Source organism: Octopus bimaculoides, chromosome 2 (genome assembly GCF_046866305.1).
Source record: "Octopus bimaculoides isolate indiv1 chromosome 2, ASM4686630v1, whole genome shotgun sequence".
NCBI lineage: Eukaryota > Metazoa > Mollusca > Cephalopoda > Octopoda > Octopodidae > Octopus > Octopus bimaculoides.
In genome coordinates, this window is record NC_142929.1 from 38,873,257 (window position 1) to 38,887,436 (window position 14,180).

Genomic DNA, 14,180 nt, shown 5'->3' on the forward strand with positions numbered 1-14,180 from the left:
TGCTGGCATTTAATAATTAAATAATTGGGCCACATTCTTCTCTGATCTTGTTACTAAAAACAGCAATACAGTGATGTTTGTAATAATATGAGTGGTTCCAATATTATCAAGATTCAAGCAAGTGTTAATTTCTATTCACTATTTTGCTATTCTCTATCACAGCACATTAACAAAACTCTTAACCCACTTTCTACCTTGTTAAATCAAGAACACCTCAGATTTCAGTCATTTCCTTAACCTAGTTCCTTTCTTCAGATTTATAGGTGCTTCACTATCGCAACCATTTATAAACACAACTACGTTTGTGACATCTCTGTTAGGTCTGCTTGATCGAAGTTGACTTAGACAACACATCAACAACAACAATGATGACAAGTGCTCGTTGCATACTCCTTCATTTTCTGCATACAAGATTGATCCCTAATAAAAGTCATCATCTACTTGGTAATTAACTCTTTTACTAATGAAGGGTAACTATGTAGCTTATACTATTGTTCTTATGTAGCTCAAACTATTATCTTTACAACTGCTGATCATCATCGTCATCATCATTTTACATCTACTTTTCATGCTAGCTTGGGTTGGACGTTTTATTGGATTCAATGGGTGAGAGGAGCACTTTTGACTTCAGTGTCACAGTTTTGGTATGATTGCAATGGCTAAATGCCTTTCATAATGCCAACCACTTTACTGTGTGTACTGGGTACTTACAAGACTGAAGAAGACCTTGGTCTGAGAGGAAGGACAGAAGATATGGTGGTTGTTTTAAAGCGAGGTATTGTTGGGGGAGCAGGAACAGGTGAAGATTTATGGCCTCCATGTATTTTACACTGGTGTCAAGCAGTGAGAGCTGAGCAAAAACACACACACACACGTTAAATGATGATGATGATTTATGTGTGTGTGTGTATATATATATATATATTATTTGTTTCAGTCATTTGACTGCGGCCATGCTGGAGCACCACCTTTAGTCGAGCAAATCGACCCCAGGACTTATTCTTTGTAAGCCTAGTACTTATTCTATCAGGCTCTTTTGCCAAACTGCTAAGTTACAGGGATGTAAACACACCACCATCGGTTGTCAAGCAATGGTAGGGGAACAAACACTGGCACACAAATATATATATACATATACACACACACACCCATATATATATTTATATATACGACGGGCTTCTTTCAGTTTCCATCTAGCAAATCCACTCACAAGGTTTTGGTCGGCCCAAAGCTTAGAAGACATTTGCCCAAGGTGCCACACAGTGAGACTGAACCCGGAACCATGTGGTTGGTAAGTAAACTACTTACCACACAGCCACTCCTGCGCCTATACAGCAGGTTTCTATGCATTTATCAAATTCACCCACAAAGCACTGGTTAGTCCGGGGCTATCGTAGAAGACACTTACCAAAACACTGTGATGGCACTGATCCTGAAACCATAGGATTACAAAGTGTGCCTCTCAACCATACATTCATACCTACACCTGCATGCACATGTGTGTTTGATGAAGAAGTTTGTTATTGATGTAAGGTATCATGAAAGAAAACAACTGAAGGATATGTAGAGAAAATTGGTGATGTTGTGACTAAACAGTTTAGGTTTAGTTACGCTATTATTTTCACCAATTAAAGAGGTAAACTTTGGTTAAGCTAGAAAGACGAGATGCAAGAGCATTAATAGGAATGTGACATAATTTTATGATGCTCAGAAAAATAGAGAACATTTTAATAATGTTAAAAGTTGCAAGGCAATACTTGCTGAAGGTGAGTTTTTTCTTAGCTGTTGTTGAGCTGGTAACTTGCAGTCAGTATTCTGTTGTAGGATTGAAGGGCTGCAATGTTTTTCAGCCTTGGAAAATTGTCTACATGCTATATTGGCTTTATGTACATATTATATAAGATAATCAGATGTATATTTTTTTTTACTTAACACACACATGCTTGCACTCATATTAACTGAATCCAATCATTTAGATTATCCAAACCACAAAAAAAAAAAGAACATGAGACATTAACAACACTACTCTCAGTCCTGATTTCTAAAACCTGGAAGTGTCTATATTAACCAGACACACTGCTATCCTGTTCTCAAATTAAAAATGAAAAGCTAATTTAACCTATAGAAATAATGAGATGAGATATGATGGAGCTGAGTTTTACTTATGCCTCCAGTATATTTTGAAGTTTATTGAAAATGAGAAAGCTAGAAATGATTGAATGGCTTGTGAGAACAATTCAAGTCATTGGAAGATAATTATAATTAATGGTATAGTTAGTGTGGAATTCATTGCAAGAACTTAGATATTAATTATCTACAAGAACTTATAATAAGGTCATGAAGTGTTATGCTGGACAAAATACTTTGCAGCATTTTGTCTGTCTTTACATTCTGAGTTCAAATTCCACTGAGGTTGACTTTGCCTTTCATTTTTTTGGGGTTGATGAAGTAAGATTATTTATACATAATTATTATTTTCAATCATTAGTTATAATGGAGTTAGAAAGATCTTACTAGTATGTTGGTATTGCTGTCAATGAAAACATTTAAAGTTTACCTTTCTTTGTGATAAAAAACAATAATGTAAACAACTGAATCTGAATTTTTTAGTCACATCATCTGCATATTCTTCAGTTTTCTCTTTCATAGTACCCTACATTGACAGCATATGGTACTTTTTCACCTAGAACTCATTGTCTATTCACATCCTATGTTCATACCTGTGCAGTCATCCCTTACAAACATTCATTCATCAACTTGCTACTACCATTAACTCAAAGATATGCTGTTTCTCCTCTTTGCCTCTTCTTTCACTATTAAAATGTCTGTTGTTCTTTTAAACTAGCAAAGTGTATAACACCCCCACATATTGCACTTGCCTCTCCTCTTATCATTCCTGTTGTGCTCAACTCCCCAAACCACATACTAAACATTTTACTTTATCATTTCTACATTTAACTACAACTCTCTGGAATTCCCTTTTTGCCCATCATCATCCCTTTTATATTTTTCGTATATCTATGCTTTTATTTCATGAAAAGTGTAAGGTGTGAACTGAGTAAGATTTGGTTGATATTTCCAGCAAGGAGGTGGCTGTATTTCTGTCGACATGAAATGCATATGAATGGTAGCTACTGGATGAAAATAAATATGCTTTGTATTGAGAAGGTAGATAAATGAAAAGTAATGAGGTGAAATGTGCTACAACAAGGTTTCACTTAAAAACTGGCACTCTGTCGGTTACACTGACAAGGGTTCTAGATCAATGGAACAGCTTGCTTGTGAAATTAACATGCAAGTGGTTGCACACTCCACAAACATGCATACTTTTAATGTAATTCTCAGAGAGATTTAGTGTGACACAAAATGTAATAAGGCTGGCCCTTTGAATTGCTGGTACAACTCATTTTTGTCAGCTGAGTGGACTGAAGCAACATGAAATAAAGTGTCTTGCTCAAGGACAAAATGCACTGCCAGGAATCGAACTCATGACATGACGATTGTGAGTTGAAAACCCTAATCACTTCACCATGGGCCTTCACTAATGATATGAAATAAAACAAAAAAGACTGATTATATGTCATACTGCAGACCCATCCAGTGTATTCTACTATTGAACAAAAGATATCAAAATTATAATTAGTACATACCTAAAAACATATATATCTACATACCTACCTACCTGCATACATACACATGAACACACACACACACACACACACACACACACACATGGCTAAAAACTACAGCTATCACTTACAAGTGAGTATAATTTGGTAGCAGGCATCATACTTTCTACTAGTTGCTTTAGTTGTCTATTTAGTTGTGAGCATACATAGACATCCTCTCAGAAATCCAGTAGAACATTCAGAAGAGAAAAAAAAGCTGCACCAGTATTTGGCTGATAGTCATTTCATCAGAATTAACTGCAGCAACAGGAAATGAAATGCTTTGCATAAGGTCACCAAGCAATGCTCACTCTAAGAACTGAATTCTCAATGTTATGATCATAAGCCCAACACTCTAACCACTTAGCTACATACCTTCACCCACACACATGCATGCGCCCATGTGCGCACACACACACACACAAAATTTATTGTTGGTTAATCCAGGATTAGTGAAATATGCTAATATGAAAAGTACTCACATTTGGGTAAATAATAATGTACAGTTCAAAAGAAAACAAAAATTAATAAACCAAACAAGCTTACTAACTGTAAAGACATGGCAACTTGCTTTTAGCACCAAATTATTCCTGATTATTTTCTGTACAGCAGGTTTACACTTTTGTACATATATCTCACAAGTAATCTAGAATGAAATTTGATGTGGCAAAAAAATTCATTCTAGAGAACAAATAAAGCAGGCATGGGTAACCTTTTTTTTGAGAGACAGGCTGCATGAGACATGGCTCATTATCCGACACTAGCTGCAATTAAAATTCAAGGCAGCAAGCTGGCAGAAACGTTAGCGTGCCGGGCAAGGTACTTAGCGGTATTTCATCTACCGTTACGTTCTGAGTCCAAATTCTGCCGAGGTCGACTTTGCCTTTCATCCTTTCGGGGTCGATAAATAAAGCACCAGTTACGCACTGGTGTCAATGTAATCAACTTAATCCCTTTGTCTGTCCTTGTTTGTCCCCTCTATGTTTAGCCCCTTGTGGGCAATAAAGAAATAAGTAGCTGCAATTATTTCCTGGATTTTGTGGTGTATATATTCCCTACCCTCTGGATGGTGTGCTGGTCTGTCACAGAATTACTCATTTTTGTCAGCTGAGTGGACTGGAGCAATGTGAAATGAAGTGTCTTGCTCAAGAACAAATGCCTCAATTGATCAAGGAATTGAAACCTCAATCTTATGATCATGAGTGCAACATTCCAGCCACTAAGCCACATGTCTCCACATCACCCACTTTTTAATGTTCGGTCAGTTTCACCAAGTTGAACAGTGGTACCATGGAGATAATTGGTAGGAATATCAGGATTAGTGTTAGGGCAGTGTGCTGGCAGAATTGTTAGCACACCAGGCAAAATGTTTAGCAGCATTTCACCTATCTTTGCATTCTGAATTCAAATGCCGAGGTAGACTTTGCCTTTCATCCTTTTGGGAGTCAATAAAATAAGTACCAATTGAGCACTAGGAATGATGTAAATGACTTACCCCTCCCACAATACTGCTAGCCTAATATTGAAACTTATATTAGAATCAGTGTTTTATTATCTTGCAGTGCTGAGTTCAACTCTTCCTGTGGTTTTAACTTCGAGAAGGATCGATTTTACTTGCTTTAACTGCTCTAAATATACATGAAGATGAAAGCTTATTTAGAGCTTGCTGTCATCCATGGGAGTCATCATCATTATCATCATCATCGTTTAACGTTCGCTTTCCATGCTAGCATGGGTTGGACTGTTTGACTGAGAACCGGCAAGCTGGGAGGCTGCACCAGGCTCCAATTTGATCTGGCAAGGTTTCTACAGCTGGATGCCCTTCCTAACGCAAACCACTCTAAGAGTGTAGTGGGTGCTTTTTACGTGCCACTGGCATGGGAGCCAGTCATGTGGCATTGGCATTGACCATGCTCAAATGGTGCTTTTTACATGCTGGGAGCCAGTCAGGAAGTACTGGCATCAGCCATGCTTGAATGGTGCTTTTTACATGCCACCGGCATGGGTGCCAGTCAGGTGGTACTGGCATCAGCCATGCTTGAATGGTACTTATTACATGCCACCGGCACGGGTGCCAGTCACATGGCACTGGTATTGGTCATGACTACAATTTCATGGCACTAGTATTGGCAGTACTCGAATGGTGCTTTTTACATGCCACCAGCACAGGTGCCAGTCAGGTGGTACTGGCATCGACCATCACTACGATTTCATTTGGCTCAATAGGTCTTCTCGAGCACAGCAGAGCAGTAGATGACATTGCTAGAAGTGCAGGTGAAGGAGTTGGTGATATTTTTTTTTAAAATTACCCATCATATATAAATGTATATACACAAACATGTATGTATGTGTGTATGCATGTGAATACATATATATATATATATATATATATATATATATATATATATATATATACATAGATAGATATAGTATACCCACTTAAGAGGTTTGTAGGTACCAATATAGCTTTTGTGTTTTTTTTGTTGGCACTCCGTCGCTTACGACATCGAGGGTTCCAGTTGATCCGATCAACGGAACAGCCTGCTCGTGAAATTAACGTGCAAGTGGCTGAGCACTCTCCACAGACACGTGTACCCTTAACGTAGTTCTTGGGGATATTCAGCGTGATACAGTGTGACAAGGCTGGCTCTTTGAATTACAGGCACAACAGAAACAGGAAGAAAGAGTGAGAGAAAGTTGTGGTGAAAGAGTACAGCAGGGTTCACCACCTTCCCCTGTCGGAGCCTCGTGGAGCTTTAGGTGTTTTCGCTCAATAAACACTCATAACGCCCGGTCTGGGAATCGAAACCGTGATCCTATGACCGCGAGTCCGCTGCCCTAACCACTGGGCCATTGCGCCTCCACACCAATATAGCAAATAATGATTAATGCATACAAACCTAGCTTAGCAGACCATTAGAGGGCATAAAAACTATAAGACTTTGACAAGAATCAAAAGATGACATTGAAAGATTTATGTTTTCTTACCTTCAAATTAAAGATAAATGATCTAGTAAATGTGCTTTTACTTATTAATTTTTCTATATGTGACAGTGGATTTTCATCGACGAGTTCATGAATATATGTGTGTGTGTGTGTATGTACATAAAAATAATATATACACATATATATATATTTATTTATTTATTTATTTATGTGTTTCAGCCAAGTGGCTGCGGTCATGCTGGTGCACCACCGTGATTTTCACGTTCCTTGCATGGCTCTTCTCCCCCACCTGACATGGTCCAATCAAGAGTTTTGATGGCACATCTGGTGTATAAGAGAATTTGACATAGCTGCCCTAAACTGCGTCTCATTACGAGCCATTGGTTCGTCTGGTATTGTGGAGAGGAAAGCGTCAAGTTTTGTCTTGAAGACCTCCGCATCCATGTCTTGCATGTCTCTCAAATGTTTTGGCAGGGCATTGAAGAGCTGAGGTCCTCTGAAACCGAGGCTGCTGCAGTATCTCGTTCTTATGTGAGATGCAGTGGACGGTACCTTTGGCACCATGCAGTGGCGACCCGTGCGGGCATTCCTGTAGTACTTGATACCAAAGTTTGGCACCAGTCCTTCCAGTATTTTCCATATGTATATTATTACATATCTCTCCCGCCTGCGCTCCAGGGAGTAGAGACCTAGTGCCTTCAGTCGCTCCCTGTAGTTCATCTGTTGGACTGTGGTGATCTTTTTTGTATAGTGCCGCTGAATTGCCTCGAGTTCTGCTGTCCGCTTAACACTGCGTGGTGACCACAACTGAGAGCAATAGTCTAGGCGGCTCAGAACAAATGTCTTCCATAGAGTCAACATGACTTTTTGATCCATTGTACGGAATGTCCTCAGTATCCATCCTGCCAGTTGTCTGCACTTTGCTGTCAACTTGACAATGTGCATGTGAAATGATGCATCACTACACATGTTGATGCCCAGATCTCTTACTGTTTGTGGTTCTGGGATTGCAGTACCTCCAGGCCCTGTGTATGCCAGTTGGGAGGTACTTGTGGTCTTGTAGCGCAGTACTTGAAATTTTTTTGCATTGAACTGCATATTATTTTGCTCTGCCCACTCATATATTGCATTTAGGTCATTCTGCAGGCTTACAATATCATCAGGATTCTTTATTGCCTGAGATATCTTTGTGTCATCAGCATAGCTAGTGACAGTGGCTCTCCGAGTGACCGTGGGCATGTCCAGAAGGGCCCACAGTAGTGGCCCCAGAACAACTGTTGAACACCGCTCAATATTTGTGTTTCCCTAGATAGTTCTCCATTGGCTGCAACTGTCTGACTTCTACCATTCAGGAAGTCATGCAGCCACTCTCCTAATTTACCAGCTATGCCAAGGTTTCGCAGCTTGTGACATATCAAGCCATGATCAACTTTGTCAAAGGCTTTTGCAAAGTCGAGATATATCACATCAACATTTGAATGGTCAAGTAGCTGCTTCAGGACCCAGTCATAATGCTGCAAGAGCTGCTTCTACCTGGAGGCAGCTTCTACCTGGAGGCAGCTTCTACCTGGACGGAAACCATGCTGGGTCTCAATCAGCAAGTCATTTTCTTCTAGGAACGCAATCAATCTCCTGACAATTCGTTCCATGACTTTGCTAATATGTGAAATCAGAGAGATGGGCCTGTAGTTCCCAGCCTCTGCTCTGCTTCCACCTTTATGGATAGGACATATGGTGCCTTCCTTCAGCTTTTTGGGAAGTTTACCATTTGCAAGGAAACTCTGGAAGAGTATCCGGAGTGGTCCTGCTAATTCTTGTTTACACGACTTTAAGAGGACAGCTGGGAAACCATCGGGGCCAGTTGCCGAATTTGAGCTCATTTCATTTATGGCAGCTATCACATCTTCCTCTTCAATGTCGATGTAGGTAATGGATGCAGTCTTTTTCTGCTGAGTGCTATTGTCAAAGAAATCAGCTGGGTTCTTTATCTGCATGTGACTCAGAGGAGAGGTGAAGACACTCTTGAATTGTGTACTGAGCACTTCACTTATCCATGTGGGATCTGCAGTCAGTGAGCCATTAGGCAGGAATAGGGGTCGTATCTTATATATATATATATATATATATATATATATATATATATATATATATATATATGCATGCACACACATATATTTATATATATATATTATGTGTGTTGTTGTTGTTGTTGATGATGCCATAAGAAGTTTATAAACATCAAGAGAACATGAAATAATTCTTCTTTAAAATAATGAATCTCAAAGCAAATAAAGCAGCCTTCAACTTCTTCTGGTCAAAAGGATTTTTAAAGCCATATATTTGCACACTGCTATTTATAACTTTATGTGCCTTGTGATTCACTGTTTCAAAAAAGAATGTGTGTGCGTGTGTGCGTGTGTGTGTGTGTGTGTGTGTGTGTGTGTGTGTAGATAGATAGATAGATAGATAGATAGATAGATAGATAGATAGATAGATAGACAGACAGTCAGATGGATAGCTAGTTAGCTAGATAGTGTATGTATGTGTGTATGTACAATTGTTAGTTTCTCCTTGTCTTGATGTTAGTTGTTAATATGTGTCACCTTCATAAAAGCAATGCCTTTCACTTGCAATCATCTGTGAAAATATGGCTGACCATGGGAAAATAATACTTTGCTTGAAACAGGTAAGGGTTGGTACCTGGCATTAGAAACTGCACCTTGATGAATTCTGTCCAACCCATGCAAGCATAGAAGAGTAAGTGTTACAACGATGATGATGATAATGATACATAGTTTAGACTGATCTTCTCTAACATAAAGCTTCACCATTTGTTACAGTCTCTTTTCTTCTGTTTCTTAAGATCAGCTTTCACTAGTTTTTAACATAATTTCCTCTCCTACAAGCGCCTTCCACTTGGATTGCTTGGCACTTCACCCACTATGTAACAAATGTATGTATGTATGTATGTATGTATGTATGTATGTATATCTGCAGGTATGTATGCATATATGTATGTATGTATATTTGTATATATGTATGTATGTGTGTATGCATGCATGTATGTATATCTGCAGGTATGTATGCATATATGTATGTATGTATGTATGTATGTATATTTGTATATATGTATGTTTGTACATATGTGTATATATATTTGTATGTATGTATGTATGTATGTATGTATAATATATATGTATACCTACATTCACAAACATATACACAGACACACACACACATACTCACATACATATATGCACATTTACACTCACACAAAACACACACACACACACATTATTTCTTGAAACTCCATTGTTTTGAATGTGTTACTCACATGTCTAAAATATAATAATATAATGCCTCATTGTAACTGTAAATAATAAAGGATTGAGTATCAGAAGACACAAGACAAATATTTATTCTAGACTAATGTAATTTGAAGATTTGACTGCTATTTCTAGAAGATCGAGTGATGTGAAGAAAAGAAAAAGAAAATACAAATATTGATTTATATCAGAGAATCTTTCCAGTGAGATGTAATTACTTAAAAATAGTTATACTTCACATTTCTTAACCTTTATTAAGAACTCAATAGTACATTATTGAATTCTCACAAAATTTAGCTTGCTGGAGAGATGACAATGTTATCATTATCATCATCATCATTATCATCATCATTGTCATCAACATCATTTAACGGTCACTTTCCATGCTTGCATGGGTCAGACGGAGTTTTATTGAGGCAGATTTTTCTACAGTTGTGTGTTCTTCTTGTTGTCAACCTTCATCTGTTTCGAAGCAAGGTAACATTTTCCCTTAGCTAGACACCTGTTTTTCACAGAGGACTGGAAATGAACCTCACTTGTATGACAATGACACTCATTTACAACCATCATGTGATGTTTAGACAAAGTACACATAACACACACATGCATATATATCCATGTATTATATATATTCCTTTATTTTTTTCTTGTTTCAGTCATTCGACTGTGGCCATACTGAAGTACCACTTTGAAGGAATTTAGTTAAATAAATTGACCCCAGGACTTATTTTTGAAGTTTAGTACTTATTCTGCCTCTATTTTGCTGAACTGTTAAATTACGGGGACATAAACACACCAACACCAGTTATCAAGCGGTGATGGGGAACAAACGCAGGCACAAAGACACACATACATACATATATATATTGGGTCATCACATAAATAATGTGGCTTTTTTATACTTTTATTTTTCAAAATTAAGATAAACAAAGTTCTTTCTTAATCTAAAATATACTTTCCTTCGTTTTCCACAATGCTCTTCCATCTATCTGGTAGACTTGCAAGGCTTCTCTTCTAAAATTCACTTGTCCATGATGGAAAATACTCCTCCAGTATTGTTCTGACCTTGTCTACAGAATTCATATTTTTTCTGTCCAAATGATTTTGAAGACTAGGGAATAAATGATAATCAGATGCGGCAATATGGTGGGTGGGGCATTGTTTCCCATTCAAACTGCTCCAGCCTTTGGAATGTCATCCTTGCTATTTGTGGCTGAGCATTATCCTGATGGAAGAACACATTTCATCTTGAAACCAGAGATGGTCATTTACCTTCTAGCGTTAACTTAAGTTGCACACAGTAAATTTCGTTTGTTATCATTTGGTTTGGGTTTTAAAGTTCAAAGTGGTCTAAACCTTTCATATCCCACCAAACAGATAACATCTTATGTGGGTGAAGACCTTCTTTAGCCTGGGATGCCAGTGTTTCTCCTTTCTCTACCATCTTTGGCACTTGACATTTTTATAGAGAACCCATTTCTTGTCACCGGTCACTATTTGGTCCAAAAAGGTTCATTCATGAGATGTGACAGCAAAGAAGAGCACACATTCACTCTCTGTGTGCGATTAGACTCGGAAAATTTGTGAGGGACCCATTGACCCAATTTGCTGACTTTCCTATGGCACGCAGGTGTCGATGAATGGCTGAATGACCAAATTCAAGCTTCTTTGCTAGTTCCTCAACAGTTACAATGGGATTTTGTTCCACCAGGGTTTGCAGGACATCCTTGTCGAGCTCTACAGATCTTCCAGGACAAGGCTCGTCTTCTAGGCTATAGTTTCCAGCTTGGAATTTCTGGAACCACCATTGACACTGGCTTACACTTATCATCTGATCCCCATATTCTGCATTAATATTCCTTGCACTTTACATTCCGTTGTTGCCTTTATTGAACTCATAAAGCAAAATATGCTGAATATGCTCCTTTGTCATTTCCATTATAGCTTTGAAAAAAGAACTGTTAAAATAGAACAATCTCTCATTCAAAATTCCGAAAATGCAATTTTTTTCATAGAGCACATGTTTCATGCCAAACATGACCACATGCAACCTATACTACACTTACACCACACTCCACATTTGGCACTAAACATGACAGGGCATGAGCCACACTCAACCCATACTATTTGTATCTCAACAATCCTCCCAGTTAGATGTGTCTCTACTACTTGCTGATGTTTTTTTTTAATGATTTTTGTGACTTGAGGACTGAAAATGTTTAAAAATGTTAAAAAGAGCTGCAAATTTCTGTATGGGTAACAGTGAGAATTTTTTTTAAATGTATGTCATTGTCAATAGCATAATAAGTAGACATACTGCAGAAGCTTGGCCATGGTGTATCTCTACAGTATCTAACAGAAGATTATAGTGTGAGAACTACCACAGTGTATGACATCAAGAAACAGTGAGATAAATTGGTAAAGTTGTAACTAATGAAAAATAGGAAAACATTGCAGAGAGCAAACAATGAAGATCTTGACTGTGTGTAGATTGAGTTGGTTCAATAGCAAAGAACTGGACATATGTCACTGTCCAGGGATTGATGGACATGAAATAAACTAGAAAATACCTTGAAGAACTAAACATTGAAGGTAGCAGAAAGTTGGCAGCTGAAATTTTAAGAAGTGTCATAATGTAAAATACCTGAAAATCTGTGGTGCAAAAGCTTCTGCTGATTTGATGCAGCTGAAAGTTACACTGATAAATTTGCCAAGATGATATCTAATGAACATGATAATCCAAAACAAATTTATAATGGAGATGAAACAACTCCTTACTGTTGCTATGATCCTAAAAAATGTTAGCAACAGTTGATGAAAATATCTCTATGGACTTGAAACTAAAGTTCAACTTTTGATTGAAATATATACAAATCTGAATTTTGTTTTCAAAGTTGGGGGCAGGGTTGACCTAAGCTATTCCTGGGAACCATGGCTCATGATAAAGGATATGTACTGTACTGTGATTTCAAAAATAAAAAAAACATTTGGAATTCTAAAATGTGTCTGGTTTCAAAGGCTTTAGATAAGAGATTGCACATCTGTTTTTGTTTCCCAGTAACTCACTATAATGACCTCATTACATTTATGGATCACCCAAAACAGTAAGAAACAACCTGCAGGATCTCTGAAAAACAGCTAAACTTAGAAATACCTGGATGAACTACATAGACAATATTGTTAGAAATGCAATGCAAATGAATTGCAAAGTTCAGTTTTTAGCAGTGTTACAATGTTAAGGGACAAAATAAAAATAAATGAAAGGCAAAGTAACCTTTTGCTGAAATATGTCAAAGTAAAAAAGAACCTATGATGTAGTCAAAGGAAGCACCCATGACTGCTTTCAGGGACTTTGCAACTTGTGGGAAAAAGTGATCTGCAAACTGCAGATCCCCAATATTTACAACAGTGTGCTTCACACACACTAACTGACTATTTCCAAGCACTAAATTAAGTTTAACAGGTGGGCCAGGTGGTAATATTAAACCAAGCAATGAATTAAGTTTCCTACCCAAGAATGGGTATGGTCCCTCTGACATATGATCCACACAGTCTATCAAATTTCGCTCACAAAGCTTTGATTGATCCAAGGTTACGACAAAGGGCACTTGATTAAGATACCATACAGAAGTGGTACTAGTGTATGAGTGATATTCATTTTGCCAATCCCAGAGAGATGAATGATAAAGTCAGCTTCCACAGGATTTGAAACTCTGAATATAAGTAATGAAACTCTGAATATAGAAAGATAAACCTGAATATTATTAAAGCTATTTTTTAGTGCTCTTGCACTTCTGCCACTGTATAAATATTAACTTCAATACATAATAAAGAAATGCAAAGTTTTATATGAATCACTTCTCATGATTAAGAATTTTACTTCCAACTACATTGTTTCACCAGTCTTGTTCTACAGCACTTTGGGTAAGTGTCTTCTACTATAGCCCTAGGCTGATCAAAGTTTTGTAAATTGAGTTGGTAGATGGAAACTGCAAAACAAGCCTGTCATATAATATATGTTTGTGTGTGTGTGTGTGCATACAAGTGTGTTTGTTAATGTGTTTACTTGCCACTTACTTATTTGAAAGTCACAGCCTTTGCATAGTGTTCTGTTGGCATTTCTCCTGTCAATAAAACACCTGTTCATTTTGTGCCTTTGAAGGCACATGGAATAAAATATCTCTTACTTGTAAAACAGGTAATGTTAATGTCAAGAACATCCGGCTGTAAAACAATACCT